This window comes from Castor canadensis, chromosome 5, assembly GCF_047511655.1.
Source record: "Castor canadensis chromosome 5, mCasCan1.hap1v2, whole genome shotgun sequence".
Taxonomy (NCBI): Eukaryota; Metazoa; Chordata; class Mammalia; order Rodentia; family Castoridae; genus Castor; species Castor canadensis.
Window position 1 is genome coordinate 167,003,231 of NC_133390.1, and position 24,181 is coordinate 167,027,411.

General features: G+C 41.4%; 1 protein-coding gene across 6 annotated transcripts in view; it reads left to right on the plus strand.

Moving 5' to 3' along the window:
- Pkig (cAMP-dependent protein kinase inhibitor gamma) overlaps nucleotides 1-24,181 on the plus strand; it is a 102,801-nt gene that overhangs the window by 62,617 nt on the left and 16,003 nt on the right. For 4 of the 6 annotated variants that reach the window (XM_074074829.1, XM_074074831.1, XM_074074832.1 and 1 more), the window contains exon 2: nucleotides 2,271-2,340. The exons of the other annotated variants lie outside the window; for them this stretch is intronic. The gene's annotated coding sequence lies outside the window, so the exon portion shown is untranslated. The remainder of the gene's footprint in view (nucleotides 1-2,270; nucleotides 2,341-24,181) is intronic. 6 annotated transcript variants of the gene reach the window in all.

Sequence of the window (24,181 nt, forward strand, 5' to 3'; positions counted from 1 at the left end):
TTGGATTGCAAGTCAAGAGTGGAGCAAAGTGAGGAGGATGCTTTGTAAAATAGGAAGGTTGTAGAAATGGCAAATATCACCATGATTTTAATGAAAGGTTTGTTATCAGTGAAATGAAAATTGAGAGCATTCCTCCAGGGAGGGCAGAGGACCTTTCATGTAACTTGGAAATGGCAGATTGGGCATAGGCAGCTCTCCTTCGAGAGCTTGTTGTGAACACTCTTCACTTCTTTTTCTCTGATTTTTGTCATCTCTTCTCCTTTCTTCTTCTGTCCAAATGATTTGAAAAACATCCCTGTTTCTCTTACCTGGATTGCTGGCCCCATGCAATACAGAAGCCAGAGCATCTGCTCGGAGAAGGAAGCTGTGAGCAGTGATGCTGGAATGCTGGGATTTGTGACTTTTTCCCAGCAGACAGCCATGCCTAGGAGTGGATTCAGTTAGCTTTGGAGGAAAAAAGGAGTATTAAGTTCTAGGCCTTTTTTTTTTTTTTTTTTTAATTTTAAAGGAGGAAATTTTTTTTCTTTGTTTTCTTTTTGGTGGTACTGAGGTTTAAATTCAGGGCTTTAAACCTGAGTTCTGCTTATAAGGCAGGAGCTCTACCACTTGAGCCACTCTACCAACCCTTTTTTGTGTTGGGTTTTTTTGAGATAGGGTCTCATGAACTACTTGCCTGAGCTGGCTCTGTACCTCAATCCTCCTGAAACCTGCCTCCTGAGTAGCTAGGATTACAGGCATGAGCCACTGGTGCCTGGCTTTCTTTTTCTTTGTTCAGATTTTTCTCCTTTTAAAATTAAAGTCATAAATGCTTGGGAGATAACAGTGTGCTTCCCCCATCCCCAGCTTCTTCACTTATTTATTTATTTATTTTTAGTTTTGTTCTTAATTTTCAAAATAACAGATTAGAAGTCCTATTATAGTTAACCAAAAAATAAAGTGACAGTTTTTGTTTTGTTTTGTTTTTGTGGGTTTTCTTGGTGGAACTGGGGTTTGAACATAGGGCTTCACACTTGCAAACAGGTGTTTTACCACTTGCAAGCAGGTGTTTTACCACCTGAACCACACCTCCAGTCCACTTTTTTGCTCTGGTTATTTTGAAGATGGGGGTCTCATAAACTATTTGCCCAGGCTAGCCTTGAACCATGATCCTCTTTATGTCAGCCTCCCAAGTAGCTAGGATTAGAGGTGTGAGCCACTAGCATCCACCTAAGTGACAGGTTTTTTTCAGATGGTGTCTTACTAACTTTTTGCCTGGGTTAGCTTCAAACTGTGATCCTCTTATCTCTGCCTCCCTAGTAGCTGGTATTACAGGTGCGAACCACCACACCTAGCCCAAGAACCAATCTTATAGTTTGCTGTTTCCTTTTTCTATGTATACTTGGAAGTTTTTGAAGTATAAAGTATGTATGCTTTAAAATGTACATAAAAATCAGTATTGGAAAAAATGTGCATGACTTTTTTCTAAGCATACACAATCATGTTCATATTTTTTATTAGAAAGCAGTACTATGCCAGGTACCGGTGGCTCACACCTGTAATCCTAGCTACTCAGGAGGCAGAGATCAGAAGGATTGAAATTCAAAGCCAGCCCCGGGAAATAGTTCGAGAGATCCTATCTTGAAAAAGATCTACCACAAAAAGGGGCTGGTGGAGTGGCTCAAGGTGTAGGCTCTGAGTTCAGATCCCAGTGCTGCAACAACAGAAAAAAAAAGAGAAAGAAAAGAAAGCAGTAATATAAGCTGGGGATGTTGATACTTGCCTATAACCCTAGTACTCAGGAGACCGAGGCAAGAGGATAGCCAGTTTGAGGCCATTCTGGGCTACACAGTGAGTTCTAGGGCAACCTGGGCTACATATCAAGACCCTGTCTCAAACAAAACAAAACAAAAAGCCTACAAAGCAATAATAGATGTAATTTCACAATATATTTTTTAAAACAATCAAGCATGTGTATTTTTCCTGGTCATCATAATCTCCTTCATTATTTGAAATAGCTGTGTAGTTTCTCATTGTACTGATCCACCATAATTTAACTCTTTCCTTACTAACAGACTTTCCCCGCAGTTTTTGCTAATACACAGTATTTTTCACTGAATATTCTTTTATTCCTATGAATATACCTATGGTATAAACTCCTGAGCACTTGACTGACTCAGAGGATGTGCACTTTTAATAGATGAGTAGATACTAACTTATCCTCCCAAAAGATTGTTTCAGTTCACAGCTCAGAGTATGTCTGGCTCTAATCTGTTTATCTTTTGGTTCCTTAGAATCTCCACACTGATTAATCAAGAGTAGAAAATCTGAAGAGATGCAAGGAGGAAAAAGAAATTAAAGCAGGTAGGTAGTCAAACCCTTGTGTCACAGCATCACAAGTTTGCCTAAATGCCTTTTTTTCTGTTTAAAGGAAGAAAAGAAGTATGTTCCAAATGAAGTTAGAGAGGAATTTTGGTTCCATGAAGAAAAGGCTGGATGGCTCTTTTCAGGAGTTATGTAAGATTGTACTGTAATTTCATAGTCACGATTCCATTTACAGGCAGTTTCTTCATATTATCAGAAAGATAATGGCTTCATGGATTTCTTAGCCATATACTTAAGCAGATAGAGTCATACACAGGAGATGTTAGCAACTTTAGGCATGGTGCCCACTTTTCTTTCTACCAAGTCACTTGTTGTAAAGCTGTTTTCATGAAAACCTGGACATATTATGGGCGTTTTCATATCAATGCTATGTTAGAGGAGCCAAATCAAGCAAGACTCAACCCAGAGAAGTGAGCACGGCCCACTAGACTGGCAACAAGGGATGATGCAAGTCCCTTCCACCTGAAAACAAACTAGTTCATAGAGCATCAATGGCCTGCCTGGAAGTATGGCCACCTTGGGTCAGTGTTCTTGGTTTTATGATATCTGAATGCTTCTGGCATTTAGTAATTTTAAATCCAAGGAGCACAGTAATTCGCTTATCACCTAAGCACTACTGCATATTTGCAAATTTGGTGAGTCTCTGTGCATTAAGTTGGGAACACAGGGTCCACAGAGGTCTGCTTGCCCACCCAGACATCTATAGATGTGACTGTGAAGGGTATGAGAATTAAAGGCCTCACAGCCTGGTTGACCTACACCCAGGGTCTTTTCCATAGCTAGAATTGTCAGGAGGATGCTGAAGAGCCTGGGATGAGATTTTTCTTTCTGAAGAGTTTGTTGGATCCATTGTGCTTTTGTCCCTAAATTAGGGACTCTGTGAGGAGGAAGAAGGACTTGTTATTTTCTGTCTTCATCATCATGTGGGGGACCGTGCAGTTCTGCCTGGTGCAGCTGTCTGGACCCCTGCCTCAATGGGAGACGTGCTTTTCATCTTTACATTTACTCAGCAAGCGTGTAATGGAGCCTCCCCTATAAACTGGGCACTAGATGCCAGAGCAAAAGGCAGACACAATCTTTGCCCTCAGAAATCTTATAGCTATGATCAGTAGACAGTTAACAGTTACCTGCACTAGACATGCAGGGAACTGAGGCCTGGGAAGGAGTAGGCCGAAGCAGAAGCTGTGGCTTGGGGAGCAGCATGAGAGAGAGCCTCCTCAGAGCTGCTGGGACATTCATGGGCAGAGGGGCTGTGGCTAGAGTTAGTCCGCAGGTGGTCATGAATGAGGGCAGGGTGGCAGACTCTAGCCCAACAACCCTGAGTGAAAAGTCATTTCACGGTTTTGCAGGAGGGAGGTGTGAGTTGGGTTTGGGAAGGAGACCCCCTGAACAGAGTTTCTTACTCTCCCATTTGCTCTCAGTGTCTATGCGCCTCCTGCCCCTGGACCTTCAAGAGGGTCGAGGTTAGAACCTGGGAGCAAATAGTCTCCTTGGAGAGGAACAAGGAGGTGGTGGTTGGTGGGTGGGTAGAGGCATCCAGTGTAAAGCAAAGACTACAGTGGCCTTGGACAGGTCACTTCTCACTTGTGAGCATCAGCTGCCTCATCCATCAAAGGAGGGTAGTGAGTGTTACTTTCCTCCTCATTTCACTATGAATATTTTACATGTTCAACTGGGGCTTTCAGAGGGATTTCTCTGCCTCGTTTGACACAAAATGATTTGTTGAAATCCTCAAGAGGAGACTAGGGTGCCTCTAGCTGCTATTTGTCCCCTGTGATGAGAGCGATGAAGAAGCCTTGGCCTCAGATTAGTCTTGCAGACTATCTCCCTACAGGCCCCAAGGGCTGTCCTTTAGGGAGGAGGGAGCAAATGTTGACTGAAAATGGTATGTGCCAGAAGGGCTGCTAGAACTATTGTTTGTTTTGTTTAAACCATGTCCCAAGCATTGTGGTATGTACTTACATACTTCTTAACCTCATTTAGTTTAGTCTTAAAAAGTACCTATATTTTATCCCCATTTTATAGATGGGAATATATTTTATAGTTTGGGCTATAGAATGAGGCTCAAAAAGGTGAAACTACTTGTCCATGAATGATAGCACAGTTAGGGAGAAGTAGAAGAGCCAGAGTCTGGAGCCCATCTCTGACCACTGTGTATAGAGCTTGTCATTCTGCTGTTTGTCCTGCAGACCTTGCAGACAGTGTGAGGACCATAGAAAAACTGAGGATCAGCTTAACCTTGAAAACTTGTAGGGTCCTGATATGATTAAAACATAATCTGGAACTGAGTCTTGGGGCCAGCAGGTCCCTTTAGCATTTCCCCTCAGTCTCTTCTTTTCTCCAAGTTCATTGAATAGATGGCTACCTTTTCAGCCTGTGCCTGCTTATCTCCCTGGGTATTTCCTTCTCACCTGAGCAGAGGGCAGGCCATGCATTCAGGGGAAGCCGTTGTTATTCCTATGAAAAAGCAGCCCTTGTTCTAACCTGACATGCCTTCCAAAGGGGCCCCTCAGCTCAAGGAGCATGGCCATGACCACAGCTCCTTTGGGAGGTGCCAAGAAGAAGTAGAGAGAATGGAAGGTGAGAATCCTGCTTGACTGAACGAGAGCTGAGCCCAGGTCTGGAAAGGGCTAAGGCTATGTTCATGCCCAGTCATTTAAAGAGTCTGCCTATAGAATCAATATGGTCAAAATGTCCGTTCTACCCAAAGCAGTCTTTAGACTTAACACAGTACTATCAGAATTCCAATGGCATTTCTCACAGAAATAGGAAAAAATCCTAAAATTTACATGGACTCATAAAACCCCTGAGTAACAAAGGTAATTTTGAGCAAGAAGAACAAGGCTGTGGAAGCATCACACTACCTGAATTTAAATTATATTACAAGGCTGGTAATCAAAATAGTACAGTGTAGCTGGGCATGGTGGTGCATCCTGTAATCCTAGCACTTGGGAGGCTGAGGCAGGAGGATTGTGAGTTCAAGGGCAGCAGGGCTACAATAGCATTCCAGGCCAAGTCTGGGCTACAGAATGAGACCCTGTCTCAAGAGAGATAACAAAAAAGTATGGTATTAGCATAAAAATAGACACATAGACTAATGGAAAAAAATAGAAGTCCTCAAATAAACTCATGCATGACACAGGTATCAAGAATACACAGTAGCAAGGCCAGTCTCTTCAATAAATAGGAAAACTGGAGAGCCATATCCAAAAAATGAATTGGATCCTTATCTCACAGAAATCAGCTAGAGAATGAATTAAAAATTCAAATGTAAGATCTAGAACCAGAGAATAACTCCAGGAAAGCATAGAGGAAAGGCTGCATGGCATTGGGCTTTTTGGCAATGATTTGTTTTGGTATGACACCAGAAGTACAGGTGACAAAACAAACAATGACAGCAAAGGAAATAATCAACAAAACGAAAAGTAAGCAACAGAATGAGAGAAAACATTTGCAATCTTATGTCCAATAGTAGCTAGATCCAAAATATATAAGGAACTCATGTAACTCAGTAGCAAAAAATCCCACCCAAGTGACAATTAAAAACCAGCAAAGGACTTAAGTAGTTACCTAAGGAGGATGTACAAATAGCCAAAGGTGTATGAGACCATTTTCAACATAACTTACTAATCATTGGGGATATGCAAATTAAAACTGTAATGAGATACATTAGAATCACTGTTATCAAAAAGTCAAAAGAAGCCAGACTCTGGTGGCTCACACCTGTAATTCAAGTACTCAGGAGGCAGAGATTCAGAGGGATCACAGTTCAAAGTCAGCTGGGGCAAATAGTTTTCGAGACCCTATCTGGAAAAAACCCATCATCTGGAAAAAAGGGCTGGTAGAGTGATTCAAGCAGTAAGAGAGCCTGCCTAGTAAGTGTGAGGCCCTGATTTCAAATCCTAGTGCCTCAGGAGGTGGAGATCAGGAGGATCACAGTTCAAGGCCAACCCAGGCAAAAAGTTCCCAAGATCCCATCTCAACCAATAAAAAGCTGGTGGTTAGTGCTATGAGGGAAGGAGTACACGAGGGGTCACATCCAGGGCATAAATGTGAGATCCCACTGGGAAAGTAATGAAAGCAAAAAGGACTGGGGATGTAGCTCACATGGTAGAGCACCTGCCTAACAAGTGCCAAGCCCTGAGTTCAAACTCCAGTTCTGCCAAAAACAAGCCCCCCAAAGATCAAAAGATAAGTATTGAAGGGGAAATGGAGAAAGGGGGAAATCCTTGTACATCATTCGTGGGAATACAAATTAAGACAGCCATTGTGGAAAACAGTGTTGAGGTTCCTCAGAAAATTAAAATTAGGGATGGTGGAGTGGCTCAAGCAGTAGAGTGCTGCTTAGCAAGCATGAGGCCCTGAGTTCAAGCTCCAGTGCTGTCAAAAAGAAAAACTAAAAATAGCTGGGTGTGGTAGTGTATAATCCCAGCACTTAGGAGGCTAAAGCAGGAGGCTCACAAGTTCAAGGCCAGTCTGGGCTATATTGTAAGACCCTGTCTCAAAAATAAAAAATTAAAAATAGAACTACACAGGCTGGAGGTATGGCACAAGTGGTAGGGCACCTACCTATCAAGTGCAAGGCCCTGAGTTCAAACCCCAGTCCCAAAAGGAAAAAAAAAAATAGAACTACTATATGATGCAGAATCCTAATGCTGGGTATTTGTCTAAAGAAAATTAAATCTTGTCTTGAGGTATTTGCATGCCTGTGTTTATTGCAGTATTATTCATGATAGCCAATACATGAAAACAAGTGTACATGGACAGATGAATGTATAAAGAGCATGTTGTAATATATCTACAACAGAATATTATTCAGCCTTACACTGAAGGAAATCCTGCCATTTGAACACATGGATGAACATGGAGTCCATTATCCTAAGTAGATAAGTCAGACACAGGAAAAGAACTGCTGTGTGATTTCACTTACATGTGGAAGACTCTAAAGCAGTCAAGCCGGCAGAAACCGAAAGTAGAAGGGTAGTTGCCAGGGGCTGGGGGCTGGGAGAATGAGAAGGTATCAGATCAATCAATTTTGGGGACCTGATATACAGTACGGTAATTATAGTGAATAATAGTGTATTGTATACTTAAAATTTGCTAAGAAAGTAGATCATAAGTATTGGAAACAAAAGAAAAGACTGTATAAATTGACGGATATGTTAATGAGCTTGATCATGACAGTCATTTCACAGTGTGTACATACTTCAAAACATCACATTGTACACCTTGAATGTGTATAATTTTTACTTTTGAATTGAACCTCAACAAAGCTGAGAAAAATTTAGAAATCTGCCCAGTTCACTGGAAGCTGCCATTCAACCCCTAAGAGCCCTGTCTTCACAAAGAATATGGTCTGTTCTTTTAGCACATAGGTCAGCGCTCTCATATCAAGCACAGGCCACCCTTTTACATCCAGTGTCTCAGTAGGCAACTCCTGTTCTTGTGTTTTATTGAGTAAGAACCCGACACTCTTAGAAATCACAGCATTTGACCAAAGCTGTAAAGTTGCACTACAAAAACTTCACACCAGATTTTTTTTTTAATTCCACAGCCTTTATTTTTCCAATAACACCAAAGTTCCATCTTGAATTTAGCTTATCTTTTCTGATAATACTTACTACCACCTTTTATTGAGCATCGTGTTGTCTGAACCAAGGCATTCTTCACTTATTATTTCTAATCCCAAGGCAACCTTGCACAAAAAGTATTATTTTTGCCATTTCACAGATGAAGAACTTGAGTTTCAGAGCTGTTAGTTATCTTGCCTTAGCTAAGCTGTAGAACCAGGATTTCAACCCATCTCTTGTGAGGCTAGAGTGAACTTTCAGGTCTCACTCTAATTCCACCATTCCTTCCATCTCCTGGCACCCAAAAGAAAAGGACTTTACAAAAATTATGCACGTATTTTCTTTACTCTCACAACCCTAAGATGTGGGGATTGTTCATTTCTCTGTCTTATAAATGAAGAAATGGAGGTGATTTGCTCAGCACCATGGTTAGTAATTGGTGGAGCCATGATTCCAACAGCCTCTGATCTACATTTCTTCCCTTCCCACCTCCTTTCAGTTTCTTCTTACAATTGGGGCAGAATCTCAGCTGTTATTTTGCTGTCCAACTCCTAGTAGTCAGGATTTGGGGGAATTTTCAGCAACTTTGAATTCCTTCTTAATGTCCTACCCTGCCTCAGCCCCTCACACTCTTCTTTCCTGCTGGCAGAGCCAGGGAAGCTGCCTTGAGGGTGGAACCTCCTCTTTTGCTTATCAGCAAGGCCCCTGGGCCATGCCCTCCAGTAGTTTCCCAAGCTACCAGGCTGTGTCCTGTTCTGACATGTGGCCTCTGGGAATCCTTTGGATGCAAATGTTCTGCAGAGACTAGAACACAGCTGTTGGCTCCCAGTACTTTTTTTTTTTTTGGCCAGGGCCAGTTTAGGAGAACAAGCCTTCTTTTCCAGCTGCTATGGAAGCTTTGAGGCCCAGAATATCTGGACCTTGAGAATGCTAGGGTTTTACCCAGGAGTTTATGTGTAGGCCTTAAGGATTTAAGGGTCCCTGTGATCATGGGCACAGCTTTGTAAGTACATATGCACAGATATACTTTCAGGGAAATGTGTCTTTAGCTTTCTTCAGATTCTCAAATGTGCCTGTGATCTTCAAAGTTTCAGAACCCTTGGTCTAGAGAAAACCCAAGTGTTGTGAGTCACTTGAACACCGGCCTCCCAAGTGCTGGGGTCTTGGGAGATGGGCTTGGACCTCTGGGTGTTTCTGTTCAGGGGCAAACTGAGATAAGTTACCTAACATTGTCCTGTACGATGTCCCAAAGCCAATTGTGAAATGGCACCACCCAGTCCTGTTTCATCTCACTGAGCTGAACACACCATGTGCTCTGAATGCTACGTGGGGGTTCTGGTTTGAGTCCAGAGAAGGGCTGCTATAGGCAGTGACACTAAGAGTGGCAAGAATGGAGTTGAGAGCTACAATTCAGTCTGGCTTCCACTGCCAGGCACCATTTTATGCATTTAATCCTGATAATGCCGCAGTAAGGTTGATACTGTTATTTCACATGTGGAGAAACTGAGGTATAGAGTGCTTGAGTAACTTGTCAAAGCTCACTCAGCCAGTGTGTTATTCAGTTGTGGACTACTCAAGCACATGAACTTAAGGATGAAAGTAAAGGGTATTTTTAGGAAAAAATCAGAAAAAATGGGGCTGTTTTGTACAGGGCATAGTCTTGTTTATTGTGATACTGAGAGCATTGCCGTATTAACAGCTGAAAAAAACACACAGTAGCACTCTGAAATCACTAAGAAAAGGTTAGTGGATGATGCGTTAGTGCACTAGTGCAATGCATGAGAAAAATTTCTCTCCATTTATAATTTAGATAAGGGCTTTTTTTACAGCCTAATTGAGATAGAGCTCACATATCTCACAATTCACCCTTTTAGAGAGTACGATTCAGTGGTCTTCAGTGTATTCAGACTTGTGCATCTGTCATTACAATCAATTTTAGAACATTTGCACCCAAGGAAATCCTGCATCCTTTAGCCATCACTGTCTTGACCTCCCCACCCTCTTCAGTCCTAGCAACCACTAATCTGCTTTTTGTCTCCAGGTGTGCACATCTGCGCGTTGGAGTGCCTCATTCTCTGGGGAACAATTAGACAAATGCAGTTTGACTCTGATGTATTTTATAAGTGGCTTTATTAGCTAAGAAGCTACAGCTTGGCTCTGATATGCCACACTGTGGGGTTTATATAGACAGGAGGCAAATTTTTTCCAGCATAATTTCCACTTGATGACATCTCCTGTCAAGTTGGCTCTTCAGTGAATGGCTGGCTGTAAGATGATGACAATGTCATGGGGCTGTCTTTCTCCCCTGGCAGCAGAACCAGGGTGCTTCAGCACAGGATCTTCTTTCTGTCATCTGAATCCCTTGCATGGGTTCTTTCTGTCTTGCTGCAGTTGTCTGTGAAGGGCACACGTGTCACTATCTGCTCATTGAAATGCAGTGGCCAGCATGCAGAGGATCCTTTTGAGCCCTGAAGGACATACAGTTGTGGCTCTCCTGAACCGGTCCATGTTAGCTTTGTGTATTTCTCCTGACTCATCAGTTCATTCACTTTTTTTTGGAAACACTAGGCCTTGCACTCCAAGCAGTGTGCTAGGTGCTCACCAAGTCACTCTGAAACTCATCTAGGTGATTACAGTGTAGTTTTATTTGACCCTGGTGGCAATAGCTTAGAGAAGCCACAGGAACAGGGAGTTTGGTAAGAGGACAGTGCTCTGGTAAAGATGAGAAACATACAGTGTCATTCACACCAGGGCAGAACCTCCACAAGAAAGCACCACCCTAAAGAATGTGCACTGAATCAGGAATGAGGAAATGCAAGTTCAAGTCCTGGTTCATTAATAGGTGAGAGTATCTCGGGTGATCCACACTACTTCTCTGAGCCCTGAGCTTTCCACTGTGAGGATTAAATAGTTCAGGGCCTCTAAAGCTACTTTCAGGGTCATTACTGAAAAATACCTACTTTTAGTAATGTGGAAAGAATGGCTGATAGAATGAAGCAGCATTCTGTAATTCTCAATGCTGCAGCCCAACTAGCAGTCAGCTGAGTAGATGGACAGGTGCCAATATGAAGACTAAGGAGATCCTCTCTTCCTTCTACCAGTCAGTTTCTTCCTGCCAGTTCAGCCCCTTTAAGCTTACCTTCTTCCAGTGCTCCCCCTCCTCCAGTTCCCTGAGCCAAAGATACCTTTGAGACCGTGGACCTAGTAGCTGACTGGCCAGTCCTCTAGTTTGAAAGCTGGCTGTAGTCCATCTTAGCTACATAGAAGAGGGATCTAATTTTACAGGGCTCCTGTGAAGCTTCAACAAGGTGATACATGGAAAGCGTTTGTCACCATGTTTGTGGGGGCGGGGCAGATACTGGGGTTTGAGCTCAGGGTCTATACTTTGAGCCATTCCACCAGCACTTTTTTGTGATGGTTTTTTTTTTTTTTTGAGATAGGGTCTCACAAACTATTCGACCAGGCTGGCTTTGAACTGAGATCCTCTTGATCTCTGCCTCCTGAGTAACTAGGATTATAGGTGTGAGCCACCGGCACCCGGCTGTCACCATGTCACCATTTTTGAGCATAGTATATACACCCCATGAATGGTAGTGTTCTAGCATTCATTTTATTTTTCTTAAATTTTAAAAGCTTAACGTGAAATAATTTTTAATTTAATTTTTAAAATTTTATTTTTATCGTTGGTGGTGGTGGTGGTGGTGTGTGTGTGTGTTGCTGGAGATCAAACCCAGGGACTCCTGCATGCTAGGCAAGTGCTTAACACTGAGCTACAGCCTTAGCTTCCAGGTAGTTATTTTAATCATTGACTTGAGAGTGTAGAGGTTCTTAAGATTTTATTTTGCTGATTGGTTGGTTGGTTTATGAATTCATTCAGATGCTTAATCCTGTTGATCTGGTATTTCTACTGGCTGGCAGTCCCACACTCAGTACCTGAGATGGGAAGGGCTGGCTGAATCAAGGCTCAGAATCAGGGATAAACTGTGTTAATTTGGGACAAAGTTTTATCTGATGTCCTTGCTTGGCACAAGTAGTGATGATTCCTGGCTCATAAACATTGCACTTCTAGGTTCCAGGGGAATCGGTTATTTCATTGTTACTTACCTATATGGTGTTTTCTGGATTCCGAACCCCACTTCTGATGGAGGCAGGAAGAATAGGAGAAGTTGGGCTCTCCTTCATCTTAATACAGAAGGGCCCTGACCCCTGCTAGGCACTGCCTTGGGCACACAGTTTCTGTACCTGTGAGTCCCTTCACTGCTTCTGAGTGATTCATTGTACATTAGGAAGAGGTCTCCGAAAATTGGCCTGGAAGGGAAGCCTTAAATTTGCAGTTGGAAATGCCATTGAATGGGTAAGATTGAAATCAGAGCAAAATACAGTCTGCCCTTTCTCTTCAAGACTCTGGAAGGTGCCAGCCACAGTCAGTCCTCTCTCTTACCGCTCTGTCTCACTCACTGCGCCTCACCCCTGTAACCTCCTTGTTCATCTTTCTGGACACTAGGTATGCCCAGCCTGGCTCTCCACTTACTTCCTTCATTCCTCTGCACCACTGTCACCATAGTCTCACCAAAGAGGCTCCCTGTCCTCTTTGTAGAAAATCCTGCTCTGCTGTCTATAGGACTTTTGCCACCTGATAGTCATTTTGTTTATTGGTTGGTATGAGTTGCTCCAGCTCCACTAGCTCATGTTCATGAGGGTGGACTCTGTTTTGTTCACTGCTGAATTCCCAGTGCCTGTTGAACAATAGATATAAAGGAAGGAAGTGATTTATGTGAATGCATGGACTCCTGAGCCCCCCTCTATATTAGATATCCTTTTGCTGTAGCTCTTAATTGCCAAGCCTTTTAAGGACTTTTAAGGTTTTTAAAAATTTATATACAGTGTACTGTAGTGGTCCCAAAACTCTTTTCTTTCTCATCAGCTGTGTGGGCTCTGGTGTTCTCCCACCTGTAAGAGAGGCTGACAAACGCTGTGATCATGAGCTAACACTTACACATTACCCACCCATCACCTATCATTAATAGAACTACTGGGGAGGTGAGGTGAGCGATTCCCTTATGTTCCCCATCCCGTCCCCCCAAACTCATGAAGAGTTAAGAAGTGTTGAGTTGATCCCCCTGGACCATGAACTTTCCTCAGGGTCATGATTGGGTCTTAACTGTTTTTGTATCCATACCATCTGGTCACAAGTCTGGTACACATTGAGTGGTCAGTAAAATTTTGTTGAGTTAATGAATTAATATTGTAGAGATAATATCTTGCTTCTTTTCATTCTCCACAGTATATTTAGGGGAGGAACTGGTGAGGAAGCCCTGAGCTGGAAGTAACTCAAGATTGTTCTAGTTATCCAGTACTGCATAACACATCATCACTAATGCTTACAAAACAAGAGCAATCATTTATTCTCCCTCCCTGGTTTCTGTGGATCAGGAGTTTGGGAATAGTTTGGCTAGGTAACTCTGACTTGTTCTTTCATGCAAGTGCAGTTAGGTAGCAGCCAGAGTTGGGTCAGCAAGGGGTCTGCATAACCAGAGGCCGTCTAGCTGCGTCTCTCTCCATGCAGGCTCAGGCCTTCTTCATGTGGTCACTTCATTGGGCTAGTTTGGGTTCCCTCACTGCATGGCAGCCTCAGATTTCCTATATGTAGCTCAAGCTCCAAAGGCAGGTGTCCCATGAAAGAGCCAGGCTGAAGCTGCAGGACCCCTTCTAACTTTTTCTTAGAAGTCAGACAGATCACTTATGCTGTGTCTTATTCCTTAGAAGTTAGGGGCTGGGGATGTAGCTCAGTGGTATAGCACTTTATTAGCAAGGCCATGGGTTTGATCCCAAGTATCTTAAAAAAATAATAATAATAGGCAGTCATTAAAGCCATGTCATTCAAGAGAATTTGAATTAGATTCTGCTCCCCACCACTCCCAAGTTGGAGTTTGAATTTAGGCTCTCATGCTTATCAGGCAAGTGCTCTACCCCTGATTCATGCCTCCAGCGCTGGACTCCACTCTTGATAGGAGAAGTGGCAAAGAATTGTAGACACAGTTCTCAACCATCAGAGAAACAGTCAGTTTACTGCTTCATTCACTTTGAACCTTTGAGGTCCAAGGGGAACCTTACCCTGAGGCACCGAGCCCCGACACTGATAGAGCAGGAGCTTAGTCCAGCCTGGGACCTTTGGTAGGCCTGTATGGAAGTGACCTCACTTTCCCTTCCTGCCCCTCCCTTCACAATATATGGAGGCTGCCACTCTCTGGGAGCCTTGATTTGTAGCTCTTGACCAAGAGTAGAAGTAAGAGATAGACTTGTAGATCAACTTCTCAACCCTTGAGGGCTGGAAGATTGTAGATATAGAGTAAAAGAAATGGTGTGGGGTCTTGAGCTCAGGGCCTACACCTTGAGCTACTCCACCAGCCCTTTTTTTTGTGATGGGTTTTTTCAAGATAGGGTCTTGAGAACTATTTGCCTGGTCTGGCTTTAAACTGTGATCCTACTAATCTCATCTCTGCCTCCTGAGTATCTGTAGTAACAGGTGTGAGCACTGGTGCCTGGCTAGTACATTAAATTTTGATCTTAAAAACCCTTTAAAGTTAGGCACAGCGTTACATGCCTGTAATCCCAGCACTTGGGAGGCATACGCAGTCTCAAAATACACACACACACACACACACACACACACACACACACACACACAGAAGAAAAAAACTTTTAAATTATTGTCATTGATGCTTCATTACTTAAACTTACTTAAAAATGACTCAGATGTTTTAGCTCTACATATAAACATGTAAGCATTTCTGTATATGTACATAACTTATTTTTAACAGATATTTCTAGATTACCCGTGAAAACCAAGATATTATACAAACATAGTCAGTATTTTAAATTATTTTTTGTCATATAAAAACTCTAAACATTGTTACAGGTGAAACAAATCAGTGAAGATTGTATCATAAACATCTAACAGAGATAAATACAATCCTAATTGGCTATGGACCTAAGCAAAAACTATGTTAACAATTTGAAAGACATCTTTACTTTTATCTTACCAACAAATTTAAATTAACTTTATCAAAATTTTGTCTAAGTTGGGAACTAAAAGGTATTTTGGGCTAATTTAATGGTTTTAATTTACTTGAGCATTCAGTTATATGTCAATTTATTCTGTGAAAACAATAAACAAGCATAAGCACACTTGTAGATATAACATCAACACGCACATACACACAGCCATACGTAAAATAGACACTCCCAACTCCACAATGTTTTACAGCTTGCTTTTTGCATATTTGTTTAGTTAGTTTTGGTTCTTTGAGACAGGGTCTTACTGTATATAGACTAGGCTGGCCTAGTCTCCTGCCTTAGCCTCCTGAGTGCTGGGATTACAGGGCATGTGCTCCCCCCCTCCCCCCCCCCCCCCCCCCCCGCCCCACACCGCCCCTTTACAGTTTCATTTAGATTTATAAAGTTAGACTTGATCTGACTACTTCCTCCACAGCACTAAACAATCCTTACTCATAAACCTGCACTTCCAAAGGTGTGTCTTTTTAGTAGACTAGGTAGAAAATTTAATCTGGAAGACCTCCCAGAAATTAACCTCCCAGAATTTAACCTAAACATCATTGAGAAATAGATGTTTCTATAGATGTTTCTACAGATGGAACAGAGGTCAAAAGCTGATCTTGGGTTAGGGGCATGGCTCAAGCACTACAGCACCTGCCTAGCAAGTGTGAGGCCTTGAGTTTAAACCCCAGTATCATCAAAAAAAGGTGGGGGGAGGGGAGTTGAGCCTTGTTATGCAAGAAAAAAGATGTTAATCTTTCTCTTTTAAGAGCTAATTAGCAGAGGGGAAGATGCCCTTTCCTATGGAAATTTTCTTTTTTTTTTTTTTCATTTTTCTTTTATTATTCATATGTGCATACAAGGCTTGGTTCATTTCTCCCCCCTGCCCCCACCCCCTCCCTTACCACCCACTCCACCCCCTCCCACTCCCCCCCTCAATACCCAGCAGAAACTATTTTGCCCTTATCTCTAATTTTGTTGTAGAGAGAGTATAAGCAATAATAGGAAGGAACAAGGGGTTTTGCTGGTTGAGATAAAGATAGCTATACAGGGCATTGACTCACATTGATTTCCTGTGCGTGGGTTTTACCTTCTAGGTTAATTCTTTTTTTTTTGCAAGGAGATTTTATCTATCTATCTTTTTATTGGTAGGATAGAATTTGAACTCAGGGCTTCACACTTACAAAGCAGGTGCTCTACTGCTTGAGCTACACCTGTAGTCCATTTTGCTCTGGTTATTTTGGAGATAAAATATTGCTAACTATTCTACCCTCTATCTTATTCCTCCCAGCCCTTGCTGGCCTCAAACTGTGATCCGTGATCCTCTGGATCTTAGCTTCCCAAGTAGACCTATCTAGGTAAATTCTTTTAATCTAACTTATTTTTAACAGTAGGGCACTTTTTTTTTTTTCTTTTTTTTACTTTTTTTTTTTCATTTTTCTTTTATTATTCATATGTGCATACAAGGCTTGGTTTATTTCTCCCCCCTGCCCCCACCCCCTCCCTTACCACCCACTCCACCCCCTCCCGCTCCCCCCCTCAATACCCAGCAGAAACTATTTTGCCCTTATCTCTAATTTTGTTGTAGAGAGAGTATAAGCAATAATAGGAAGGATCAAGAGGTTTTGCTGGTTGAGATAAGGATAGCTATACAGGGCATTGACTCACATTGATTTCCTGTGCATGGGTGTTACCTTCTAGGTTAATTCTTTTTAATCTAACCTTTTCTCTAGTTCCTGGTCCCCTTTTCCTATTGGCCTCAGTTGCTTTAAGGTATCTGCTTTAGTTTCTCTGCATTAAGGGCAACAAATGCTAGCTAGTTTTTTAGGTGTCTTACCTATCCTCACCCCTCCCTTGTGTGCTCTCGCTTTTATCATGTGCTCAAAGTCTAATTCCATTGTTGTGTTTGCCCTTGATCTAATGTCCACATATGAGGGAGAACATACGATTTTTGGTCTTTTGAGCCAGGCTAACCTCACTCAGAATGATGTTCTCCAATTCCATCCATTTACCAGCGAATGATAACATTTCGTTCTTCTTCATGGCTGCATAAAATTCCATTGTGTATAGATACCACATTTTCTTAATCCATTCGTCAGTGGTGGGGCATCTTGGCTGTTTCCATAACTTGGCTATTGTGAATAGTGCCACAATAAACATGTATGTGCAGGTGCCTCTGGAGTAACAGTCTTTTGGGTATATCCCCAAGAGTGGTATTGCTGGATCAAATGGTAGATCGATGTCCTGCTTTTTAAGTAGCCTCCAAATTTTTTTCCAGAGTGGTTGTACTAGTCTACATTCCCACCAACAGTGTAAGAGGGTTCCTTTTTCCCCGCATCCTCGCCAACACCTGTTGTTGGTGGTGTTGCTGATGATGGCTATTCTAACAGGGGTGAGGTGGAATCTTAGTGTGGTTTTAATTTGCATTTCCTTTATTGCTAGAGATGGTGAGCATTTTTTCATGTGTTTTCTGGCCATTTGAATTTCTTCTTTTGAGAAAGTTCTGTTTAGTTCACATGCCCATTTCTTTATTGGTTCATTAGTTTTGGGAGAATTTAGTTTTTTAAGTTCCCTGTATATTCTGGTTATCAGTCCTTTGTCTGATGTATAATTGGCAAATATTTTCTCCCACTCTGTGGGTGTTCTCTTCAGTTTAGAGACCATTTCTTTTGATGAACAGAAGCTTTTTAGTTTTATGAGGTCCCATTTATCTATGCTATCTCTTAGTTGCTGTGCTGCTGGGGTTTCATTGAGAAAGTTCTTCCCTATACCTACTAACTCCAGAGTATTTCCTACTCTTTCTTGTATCAACTTAAGAGTTTGTGGTCTGATATTAAGATCCTTGATCCATTTTGAGTTAATCTTGGTATAGGGTGATATACATGGATCTAGTTTCAGTTTTTTGCAGACTGCTAACCAGTTTTCCCAGCAGTTTTTGTTGAAGAGGCTGCTATTTCTCCATTGTATATTTTTAGCTCCTTTGTCAAAGATAAGTTGCTTATAGTTGTGTGGCTTCATATCTGGATCCTCTATTCTGTTCCACTGGTCTTCATGTCTGTTTTTGTGCCGGTATCATGCTGTTTTTATTATTATTGCTTTGTAATATAGTTTGAAGTCAGGTATTGTGATACCTCCTGCATTGTTCTTTTGACTGAGTATTGCCTTGGCTATTCGTGGCCTCTTGTGTTTCCATATAAATTTAACAGTAGATTTTTCAATCTCTTTGATGAATGTCATTGGAATTTTGATGGGAATTGCATTAAACATGTAGATTACTTTTGGGAGTATAGACATTTTTACTATGTTGATTCTACCAATCCATGAGCATGGGAGATCTCTCCACTTTCTATAGTCTTCCTCAATCTCTTTCTTCAGAAGTGTATAGTTTTCCTTGTAGAGGTCTTTCACATCTTTTGTTAGGTTTACACCTAGGTATTTGATTTTTTTGGAGGCTATTGTAAATGGAATTGTTTTCATACATTCTTTTTCAGTTTGCTCATTGTTAGTGTATAGAAATGCTAATGATTTTTCTATGTTGATTTTATATCCTGCTACCTTGCTATAGCTATTGATGATGTCTAGAAGCTTCTGAGTAGAGTTTTTTGGGTCTTTAAGGTATAGGATCATGTCGTCTGCAAATAGGGATATTTTGACAGTTTCTTTACCTATTTGTATTCCTTTTATTCCTTCTTCTTGCCTAATTGCTCTGGCTAGGAATTCCAGTACTATGTTGAATAGGAGTGGAGATAGTGGGCATCCTTGTCTGGTTCCTGATTTTAGAGGGAATGGTTTTAATTTTTCTCCGTTAAGTATAATGCTGGCTGTAGGTTTGTCATATATAGCTTTTATAATGTTGAGGAACTTTCCTTCTATTCCTAGTTTTCTTAGAGCTTTTATCATGAAATGATGTTGGATCTTATCAAAGGCTTTTTCTGCATCTATTGAGATGATCAAGTGGTTTTTGTCTTTGCTTCTGTTAATGTGGTTTATTACGTTTATTGATTTTCGTATGTTGAACCACCCCTGCATCCCTGGGATGAAGCCTACCTGGTCGTGGTGAATAATCTTTTTGATGTGTTGCTGAATTCGATTTGCCATTATTTTGTTGAGGATTTTTGCATCAATGTTCATTAAGGAGATTGGCCTATAGTTCTCCTTTTTGGAGGTGTCTTTGCCTGGTTTTGGGATAAGTGTAATAGTGGCTTCATAAAATGTGTTTGGCAGTTTTCCTTCCCTTTCTATTTCATGGAACAGTTTAAGGAGGGTTGGTATCAGTTCTTCTTTAAAGGTCTGATAGAATTCAGCAGAGAATCCATCAGGTCCTGGACTTTTGTTTTTGGGGAGACTCTTGATTGCTGCTTCAATTTCATTTTGTGTTATAGGTCTATTCAGGTGATTAATTTCCTCTTGGTTCAGTTTTGGATGATCATATGTATCTAGAAATCTGTCCATTTCTTTTAGATTTTCAAATTTATTTGAATATAGGTTCTCAAAGTAGTCTCTGATGATTTCCTGGACTTCCATGGTGTTTGTTGTTATCTCCCCTTTTGCATTCCTGATTCTACTAATTTGGGTTTTTTCTCTCCTCATTTTAGTCAGGTTTGCCAGGGGTCTATCGATCTTGTTTATTTTTTCAAAGAACCAACTTTTTGTTTCATTAATTCTTTGTATGGTTTTTTTGGTTTCTATTTCGTTGATTTCAGCTCTTATTTTTATTATTTCTCTCCTTCTATTTGTTTTGGGATTTGCTTGTTCTTGTTTTTCTAGGAGTTTGAGATGTATCATTAGGTCATTGATTTGGGATCTTTCAATCTTTTTAATATATGCACTCATGGCTATAAACTTTCCTCTCAAGACTGCCTTAGCTGTGTCCCATAGGTTCTGGTAGGTTGTGTTTTCATTTTCATTGACTTCTAGGAACTTTTTAATTTCCTCTTTTATTGCATCGATGATCCATTCTTCATTAAGTAATGAGTTATTTAGTTTCCAGCTGTTTGCATGTTTTTTGTCTTTACTTTTGTTGTTGAGTTCTACTTTTACTGCATTGTGGTCAGATAGTATGCATGGTATTATTTCTATTTTCTTATATTTGCTGAGGCTTGCTTTGTGCCCTAGGATATGATCTATTTTGGAGAAGGTTCCATGGGCTGCTGAGAAGAATGTATATTGTGTAGAGGTTGGATGAAATGTTCTGTAGACATCTACTAGGTCCACTTGATCTATTGCATATTTTAGATCTTGGATTTCTTTATTGAGTTTTTGTTTGGATGACCTATCTATTGATGATAATGGAGTGTTAAAGTCTCCCACAACCACTGTGTTGGCGTTTATATATGCTTTTAGGTCTTTCAGGGTATGTTTGATGAAATTGGGTGCGTTGACATTGGGTGCGTACAGATTGATGATTATTATTTCCTTTTGGTCTATTTCCCCTTTTATTAGTATGGAATGTCCTTCTTTATCTCGTTTGATCAATGTAGGTTTGAAGTCTACTTTGTCAGAGATAAGTATTGCTACTCCTGCTTGTTTTCAGGGGCCATTGGCTTGGTAAATCTTCTTCCAGCCTTTCATCCTAAGCATATGCTTATTTCTGTCGGTGAGATGAGTCTCCTGTAAGCAACAAATTGTTGGATCTTCTTTTTTAATCCATTTTGTCAAACGGTGTCTTTTGATGGGTGAATTAAGTCCATTAACATTAAGTGTTAGTACTGATAGGTATGTAGTGATTCCTGCCATTTAGTTATCTTAGTTGTTTGAAGGTTTGATTGTGTGTACCTAACTTGATGTTACTCTCTACTGTCTTGCTTTTTCTTATCCTGTGGTTTGGTGCTGCCTGCCTTTTCATGGTTAAGTTGGGTGTCACTTTCTGTGTGCAGGATCCCTTGCAGAATCTTTTGTAATGGTGGCTTTGTGGTCACATATTGTTTTAGTTTCTGCTTATCATGGAAGACTTTTATTGCTCCATCTATTTTGAATGATAGCTTTGCTGGGTAGAGTATCCTGGGGTTGAAGTTATTTTCATTCAGTGCCCGGAAGATCTCACCCCATGCTCTTCTTGCTTTTAATGTTTCTGTTGAGAAGTCTGCTGTGATTTTGATGGGTTTACCTTTGTATGTTACTTGTTTTTTCTCTCTTGCAGCCTTCAATATTCTTTCCTTAGTTTCTGAACTTGTTGTTTTAATGATGATATGTCGTGGAGTAGTTCTATTTTGATCTGGTCTGTTTGGTGTCCTGGAGGCCTCTTGCATTTGTATGGGAATATCTTTCTCTAGATTTGGGAAATTTTCCGTTATTATTTTGTTGAATATATTACGCATTCCCTTCGCTTGCACCTCTTCTCCTTCTTCGATGCCCATGATTCTCAAGTTTGGTCTTTTGATGGAGTCAGTGAGTTCTTGCATTTTCTTTTCACAGGTCTTGAGTTGTTTAATTAGTAGTTCTTCAGTTTTTCCTTTAATTACCATTTCATCTTCAAGTTCTGAGATTCTGTCTTCTGTTTGTTCTATTCTGCTGGATTGGCCTTCCGTTTTGTTTTGCAGTTCTGTTTCGTTCTTTTTTCTGAGGTTTTCCATATCCTGGCTGTTTTCTTCTTTATTGTTGTCTATTTTTGTCCTGAGTTCATTTATCCATTTATTCATTGTGTTCTCTCTTTCACTTTGGTGTTTATACAGTGCTTCTATGGTTTCCTTTATTTCTTCTTTTGCTTTTTCAAATTCTCTATTTTTATTGTCTTGGAATTTCTTGAGTGTCTCCTGTACATTTTGGTTGACCCTATCCAGTATCATCTCTATAAAATTCTCATTGAGTACTTGTAGTATGTCTTCTTTTAAATTATTCTTGTAGGCTTCATTGGGTCCTTTGGCATAGTTTATCTTCATTTTGTTGGAGTCTGGCTCTGAGTTTCTGTTCTCTTCATTCCCCTCTGGTTCCTGTACTAATTTTTTGCTGTGGGGAAACTGGTTTCCTTGTTTTTTCTGTCTTCCTGTCATTGTCCTTGGTGTTGTTACTGTCCCTGTACTGTGCGTAATTAAGTATTTTCTAGCTTGTAATAATAACAATGGTAATATTGAGAATGGAAGAGTGAGCTGAGATGGAAAGCAAGAAGTTAAAGAAAAGGGGTAAACAAATATACAGACAAGAGGGAGAAAGCAGAACAAGGTATCAGACAAGAGAGTTTCAAAGGTATAAACAGGGAGTGTTAGTGTACTAATCGACAGTAAGCTGAACAGACAATAGAGTGACAGAGAGAGGATTGAAAATCAAAGATAAAAAAATAAAAAATAAGTATATGAAAGTAATATCTATTTATAAAATGAATTAAAATAAAATGGAAAATAGAAAATTAAAAAAAACAAAAAAAACAAAAAAAACAAAAAACTTCCAAGGTTATATGCAATGCAATTTCAGTCTTAATAATTTGGATGTCCGTCTCAGTCTCCAGTCCTGGAGTTGGTGCCTCAGATGTTGTTCTGTAGTTGTCTCATCAAAGGGGATGCATATAGTAGAACAAAACTACACTCGCACACACACAGAAGAAAAAAAAAAAAAAGCCCCACCAAGTGTCCCCAGTTCAAATGCAATACAGTTTCAGTAAGTTTTTCGGCTTGCAGGTGTAATTCGGTTGTTCTCTCATCAAAGGTAGGGAGAAAAAGAAAAAAAAAGCGTCTGGAGGCAGTTCTGAGAGTGGTATCTGCAACTGTGGCTTGCCTGCCTGCTGCTCTCAGCCTGTAGCTGGCGGCGTTATTTATGCAGATCTCTGGGGTGAGCTTAGCACTCACCTGGTCCCACAGGCTTTGTTTGCTCAGAGTTCTCCTGTGCGGGGAGGGGGGCCTCTGCTACAGGCTTTTCCCTTTCCAAGCACTGGGAAAGGCGACACTGCCCCGCGTTGTCAGGCCTGCGTGTTTATTTACAGTTCACGTGGGAAGTGGGTCTTCCCTCCTCTCACAAGCGTCCCCGCTCCTGGTTGCTGGCGCGCCCCGCTCCCGCCAGAGCCTCTCCGGCCCGCCCGGCTCGTTTATTTACAGTCCCGGGAAGGATTCCCTTCCCCCAATCTTCAGCGCTCAGGGCGCCCCACCCTCTTTCCAGCGTGTCTTAACTGTTCTTATTGCTTAGTACTCAGTTTCTCTTTTTTTCCCGGGTGGAGGTCAGTCTGTCCAGGGGGCTATGCTGCTCTGGCCCAGGCTTGTCTGTGGGGGAACCGCGGTACCGCGAAGCTCACCTGGTCCGCGTCTTCCCAAGCCGTATGGGCGCCGGCCACTGGCGGCCCGGGGGCCTCCTCGGTTCTCCGTTTAACGTAAAGTGGAGATTCTCTGCGCTGGCTGGAGATGTGGAGGAGTCAAAGTTATGCCTTTTCTCGGTGATTATGCTTGTAAAGTGTGTCTCCAGCGTCTCTCCAAGATTTCACTATAGGAGGCTCGCTTTCTGCTTCCTACCTCTAGCCGCCATCTTGGAATTCTCCAGTAGGGCACTTCTTATGCCCACCCAACTTGAGAAACTCCCTTGAACTCCTAAAACTTCAGAGCAGACCCAGAGCAGATATCCTAAAGAACATGAGAACTCTTAAGGTCATGTGTGGCTTAGCAAATCAAGAAGGCCTCCTGTCATGTGACACAAAAGAATTCAGCCCTAGTATTTACTATGCACTTTTACACAACAGATGCCCACTCAACAATGCCTTTCTGCCCCCTCTCTCTTGTAAGAAAGAGGTTAAAATGAAGAGCCCTAGAATCTGAGAAGTGGTTTCCAGAGTGCCAGGGAGGAAACAACAGGAAACAAAGTTCTTGGACAGAAGATGCAGAGGTTGAGGTGAGCATGACAGCAGGATGTATGCATGTACCTTACCAAGCCCAAATCCTGATGCCAGAGGAAAAGCTCCATAAAGGTCCTCACAGGACCACTGGCTCCCAGGTCTGTGTCAGGAGCCCAGGTTTTCAGCAGAGATTTCTCTTAATCTCCCAGAAATGATCTGTCATTCCCAATGAATAGCTGAATCCAAAAACCAAAAAAATCAACCCCTGAACATTCCTTCACTGCTGATTGGTAGCTTTCTTAGTCACAAGAAATGGTTCTCTAGTGAGGAACATAGCTGATTCAGGCCATGTTCTATGTGGGTCTATTACCAGTTTTTGCCCCCAAACTGGGTCCCTTTTCCCCCGTGGAATTGTGGAACCAAAGCAAGATGAAGCACCAACTGA